Here is a 6400-nt window from a genome sequence, read left to right as displayed (position 1 = left end):
GTTATGAAGGATGCAGTACTACTCTATAGGTACTCAAGATTAACAGGATATTGAGTGAAAACGAGCATTTCACCCCCCCTTTAACTACTGTATTTGCCTTTTATCTTTTAGATAATTAGCTATAAATTCTGCGCACAGGTAGCTTAATCTTTGTTCATCACCACTCACCTCCACACCATGACAGACTTGTGAACCTCTCTGGTCTAAGTGGTCTAAGATTATGTCTACCCAAACAAAATGACTTATAGGCCTAACTCTTTATTTAGAAAGAAACAATAGTCTCAGTTTTGAACCTGGACAGACCATAAATAACAAAAAAGTCCCCAAAATGCAAATGTAATAGATTTAATATAATAGTTTTTGGTGGCCTGTTTTATCTGGAGTGACAAACATGAAGGAAAAACACTTGAGGCACAATTTGGGGTTCTTCAGGCTGTTTCACCAGAGCGGAAATCTGAAGAACTCCAAATTGTGCCTCAAGCATCTGTAAAAATCATTTTTACCATGATGAAAACAGGCTTCAACCTCAATTTGAATCTAAACTCTAGTACTTAGGCACTAAGCAATTATAATTATCCATAACGTAACACTCCACTTCGCTTTCTGAATGGCTTAATTGTATTAAAGTAGAAGTTGGCCGCCAAACATAAACTATAATTACTGAACAGATTCTTCATCATTGAGGCAAACAGAGGTAAACGAAATGTGTGGGTGACGTTGTCTCTAACTCAACTTATTCATTGCACACTTAGGCGGAGATGAATGTCAATTTCCTCTTTAACAACTGTAACATTTACTCTTAGTGTGTTTTGTCAAAAAGTGCATCTATTTATTAATTTTCATGCTGTGAGATGCCAATACCGCAATAAAAGCAGAATAATAATCAACAATAATCAGGGTGCATGCCAGTGGATGAAAAAAAAGAGAGAAAATTGTCATGAATTCATTCATTGCAATGGAGATCTTATTGTTTTGTAGGATAGAGAGTAATAGCATGTCAAGTGCTGAGCTGTTGCCAGTCCTAACTCACTTCCTGCACGCTTTCACTTGATGCCAATGGCAAACAGCAGGTGACCTGCATGCCACTCATCTCTGACCAGCGCGCACACCTGCAACTCGTTATGCTGCCTGAGGTACTTAATACAGAGCAGGTGGAAAATTGTTGCAGGCAGCAGCCTGGGAGAAAGCACAAATTCACACAACAAATACAAATACACACCTGTCAACACATAGTCCGACATACAGGGCGATTGAAACGCTATTCAGCACAGAGAACCTCATGCCTTTAAATGAACCATCCTGTCTCTACACACTAAAGATCATGTTTAGAACACAAACACACACACAACTATCAGCAACATATATTAAACATATCTCGTATATCCTTTATTTTTCACTTCAACTAGACTACAGAGTAATGGGTTTTAATTTAGCCACATCCAATTTGGCCTAATTAACAAATAGGGGTGAACAAATGAGGTGCTCCTCATTTAAATAATATCTCTTGCATGCTCATTTTCCCCCAATTCTTATTACAGGCCTGATGACATGCCAATCAGCTAATCAACTCAAAACACCTGCAAAGTTTTCCTGAACCTTTAAAATGATCTCTCAGTTTGATTCACTAGGCTACACAATCATGGGGAAGACTGCTGATCTGACAGTTGTCCGGAAGACAATTATTGACACCCTTCACAAAGAGGGTAAGCCACAAACATTCAGAGAAGCTGGTTGTTCACAGAGTGCTGTATCCAAGCATGTTAACAGAAAGTTGAGTGGAATGAAAAAGTGTAGAAGAAAAAGCTGCACAACTAACTGAGAACCACAGCCTTATGAGGATTATCAGGGAAAATTAATTGTCATACAGTTGTCTCCCCTGAACCACAGACAACATCAGAGGTGTCTTACCTGGGCTAAGGATAAGAAGAACTGGACTGTTCTTCAGTGGTCCAAAGTCCTTTTTTCAGATGAGATGATCAAGTTTTGTATTTTGTGTGGAAAAGCTTATAGCCCAAATTGTTTGTAGTCCAATGTTAAGTTTCCACAGTCTGTGATGATTTGGTTTACAATGTCATCTGCTGATGTTGGTCCATTGTGTTTTATGAAAACCCAACGAAAACCTTGGGCCAAAGCAGGCCAGCTGGGGCTATAGGAGTGGTTATGAACGAAGGCGGAGTTTCTCCATGTCTGGAGCGCTCAGCACCACGGATCATTTCAGAAAGATAACAGCTTTAACTCCAGCATTAAATACTTTTTAAAATAAGTTGAGTTCAAAAATCACTCTTACTCAACAGTGAGTGTTTGACATAACTTGATCCGATGTGGATTATAATCACTAAACGAGGCATAAATATTTATAAGCGATGTAAAAGACTTTTATGACACTATAAACATTAACATTACCATAGTAAACATGGTAAATGTGACCGCTTGAAGAAATCAGACGTCAGCTTCTTATTCTCTATCACAATTGTGTATTTATTTAGTAACTTATAATATCTGTCATAAGTCTCATCTCGAGAGTTTAGCTCCACGTTGGCTATCATAAAAATATAATAATGTTTTTTAAAAATAGAGATATTATCATTCATTCTAAATGTGACGGATAGGCTACTGTGGCCACAAATAAACAGAAACAGACTCGACTGAATAAGCAGGCTATTTTCATAAGCGTTAAATATAAATAAAATAGAAATAAATGTATTTCTGTATGATTAATTTTGAGTCCTGATCAATTAATTCATTCTGATCAATGTAACACTAATTCTATAGTAAAACATTGATGCTTTTGCATTTGAATATTTTACAAAGCATGCAAACAAACGACCGCTTTTATCATGTTCGTGTGTGATCGTGCATGTTCCAGTTATTTATTTCTTATTAGTTTTCTGATAACTTCTCTTTGTTGGTGAAATGATGAGGTTGCATGGCGTTGTTCCTGAGAGGCGTGTTAAGGGCTCAACTGTGGAAACCCTGCGCTATTCTGGCCTTGGTTATACTGGCCCGTGGCTATTAGCCCTGCCCAGCCCAGCCCATTTTAAGCCCTGGCTCGCACTGGCCCGACAGTGGAAATGTGGCTAATCACTCTCAATCTAAATCTGCAAAAAATTCTTGCTCCAGCAACAATCTCCCCATGTGGTCCCACTCAGTCTCTCTCCTTTGCTTCCTGATTTCTTGTGGCTTTTATCTGGTATCTCCACACCAATTACTGAAATGGGACACAGTTGTTTATCATTTGCACTTGACCTGCTTGCTTACCGCTCGTCTCCTGCCTCTCTCTCCTGATGCAGTCCTCACTGAACCACGCCCCCTTGCCACAATTTTATTTAAAGGGGATGTGACATTTGTCATGGTCATGGAGAGTTAAGGGGGCAAGGACTCAAATGCAGGAGAAAATTTTTACTTTTTAATAATAAAATGAAACAAAACCAATAAAAAATACCCTGAGGGGTGGGGGGGGGGGCAGACAGGCTAGAAACAAGACACAACCCTGCAAGGCAGGTAACAGCAACATGGGTAGACATAACATACCCCACAAGTACAATGGCATAAAACAACAGATCAGCACAGAACTGCAGACACCAGGATAATAAATATGAAGGAAAACAAGTGTAGAAAGGGAAACACAGATGGGGTAACTGAAACAAGAATGAGGTAACAAGATGGGAGGGGCCACACAATAAGACAGGAGAGCACATGGAACCAACAAACACACAACAACCCATGTGCTCACACAAAACACAGTGTCCTCTAGTGGCCATCTAGGGCACACTAGTAGAAAATCATGACACAACCCCTCTCTTAAGGAGCAGATTCCAGATGCTCCAGCAAACTAAAAAGGAATCTTGGAGGGGGTGAGGGACACTGTCAGGCCCATGTGGCAGAAGAGTACTTAGAGCCAGAGGTAGACCAGGGAGAGCCAGCATAGCAGTTAGCCAGAGCAGAGTTTAAGCCCACCAGGGCAGAGAATCCAGAGCTGAACCCGACTAGGGCAGAGCTGGCAGAGCAGTAAGCCAGGATAGAAAAGGAGAGGAGCCAGCAGGACAAACCAGTGACGCTTGGGCCAGACAGGAACCCTGGCAGGTGACCAGGGCGGAAACAGGAGCTTGCCAGGCAGCAAAGACAGAGCTAAAGAGCACCTCAGCAGAGATGACAAGGCAGATGACAACCCCAACCCCCCAATGGCTCAGACAGGACTGCAAAGAAGAGCATAGAGAGGTAAGTAACAGCCTAATGGCCGCAAAAGGATAAGCAAACAGCTCAGCAATGGTCTCCTTGACCATAATGGGGCAATCAGTCAGTTCAGCAATGGTCTTCCTGACCATACCTGGCAATTCATGATAACAGACAATTCATGATAGGCTTCTAGGGCCAAGCCTGGTATGACAGGGGATTTACTGACTGTCTCCATGACCTCCTCAGGACAGATGAAGAATTCATAAGTGAACACCCCTGTCTTGAAAGGAGCTGAAGTGAACACCCCCACCACATCAAGAGGTTTTGCAGCAGATGCTGCCACCTCGGGAGGAAGTGGAGTGGTCTCAGGAGTGGGCTCCTGGACTGGAGTGAGCTCTGGGGTGAACTCATTGACTTGAGTGGGCTCTGGAGCAGACTCATAGACTGGAGCAGACTCTGAAGGCTCCCAAACTGGACCATGACTAGACTCCAATGGCTCCCAGACTGGATCGGGCTGTGGAGTGGACTCTGAGAACTGCAGGACTGGAGTGGACTTTGAGGGCTCCCAGACTTGAGCAAGTTCATGAGTGGACTCTAAGTGAAGTGATAAAGTGAAAGTGATGTGACATACAGCCAAGTATGATGATCCATACTCAGAATTTGTGCTCTGCATTTAACCCATCCAAAGTGCAAGCATACAGCAGTGAACACACACCCGGAGCAGTGGGCAGCCATTTATGCTGTGGCGCCTGGGGAGCAGTTGGGGGTTTGGTGCCTTGATCAATGGTACTGAAGTCATGGTATTGCCGGATCAAGACTCGAACCCACAACCCTAGGGTTAGGAGTCAAACTCTCTAACCACTAGGCCACAACTTAAGGGGTCACTCTTTGGAGTGTTACAAGCTCTTGGTGCATAAAGAAGATCTGTGAAGTTGCAAAGACTAAAGTCTCAAATCTAAAGAAATATTCTTTATTAAAGTTAAGAGTCAACCACACCCACCTAAAATGCCTCATTCTAACATGCCCCCACATGTCTATAGCCCTATTCGGACGGGACTAGTTTTACAGGGGGTCGTTAGAGAAATCTGCGTTTCACAGACGTACTTGGTGATTTTAATCCCGTCCGAATCTGCCATGTCTGTGTTTTTCTCACACAACCTCTGTGATAATTCCAGAGCAAATTAATAGCAAAATAATAAAATCAAGAGCAAGATCGCGTAATCTGTGAATACCAGCTGTTGTAATATCAGCATCAGGTAAGATTACTCACGTTCATTTATGTACTCAGTTACATAATGTTTTAATTACATTTAATAAAAAAAAGGAAAACAAGTTAAATTAAAGGAACCACACATTAACATGGTTTTGCTATACTAGCCATTTAGTATTTATTGTGTAATAATACTAAGGCAATCATTCTGAATGAATGCAATGCACGCATACAGAGCGCGTGATCTCTGTGATGCCCAAATGCACAAATCAGACCCTCCCACCTCTGTAATAAACACGGAGATGTTAGTCCCGTCCGAATTGGTACATGAAAATCACAGAATTCAGGTGGTAAGAATCTAAACTCAAACGTAGTTTAGAAAACTAGTCCCGTCCGAATAGTGCTTATGTCACGATGTGGGAAGATTTGCATAACACCACCCAAATGTTCACGCAAAGAAAGAAGGCGTTACTTCATTGTTGCCACCGCCATTTTGCAAATATGGTGCGTGTTTCAATGTGAATGTGAAACTACTTTGTTTGGCATTCCAAAAGTGGCTAAAAATATTCAGATGATTGCAGCACATTTTATGGAGGATGAGGACGATTTCCTGAACCAGTTGCCTAAAAGCATGATACACAACGCAACGTGTAAAAAGACAGTATAAGTCATTATAATCAGTAATTTTGTCCCCACCGGATGCAACAAATGCCAGGTTTGTAATGGATTTTATTGGTTTTGTCTCGTCGCGCCGGGAAAAACACGGCATGAAAGTATAGTAAGGGGCAGAACATTTCCATCAAACACTTGAGATATTCGGCCAATCATAAAGCCCTGGATAGCTGGCCAATCAGACCACACTTCACTTTTCAGAATGATGAGCTAGTTTCAGAAAGGTGGGGCATAGAGGAGAAACAATAATGTACAATATGTGGAAAAAAAACTTGTTTTTTAACCTTATACTGCATAAACACATTGCATTACACCAAATACATGAAATTATTTTAGCAACTT

This window comes from Carassius auratus, unplaced genomic scaffold (genome assembly GCF_003368295.1).
Source record: "Carassius auratus strain Wakin unplaced genomic scaffold, ASM336829v1 scaf_tig00026160, whole genome shotgun sequence".
NCBI lineage: Eukaryota > Metazoa > Chordata > Actinopteri > Cypriniformes > Cyprinidae > Carassius > Carassius auratus.
The sequence above is the reverse complement of the archived record's forward strand: the minus strand, read 5'-3'. Positions refer to the sequence as shown.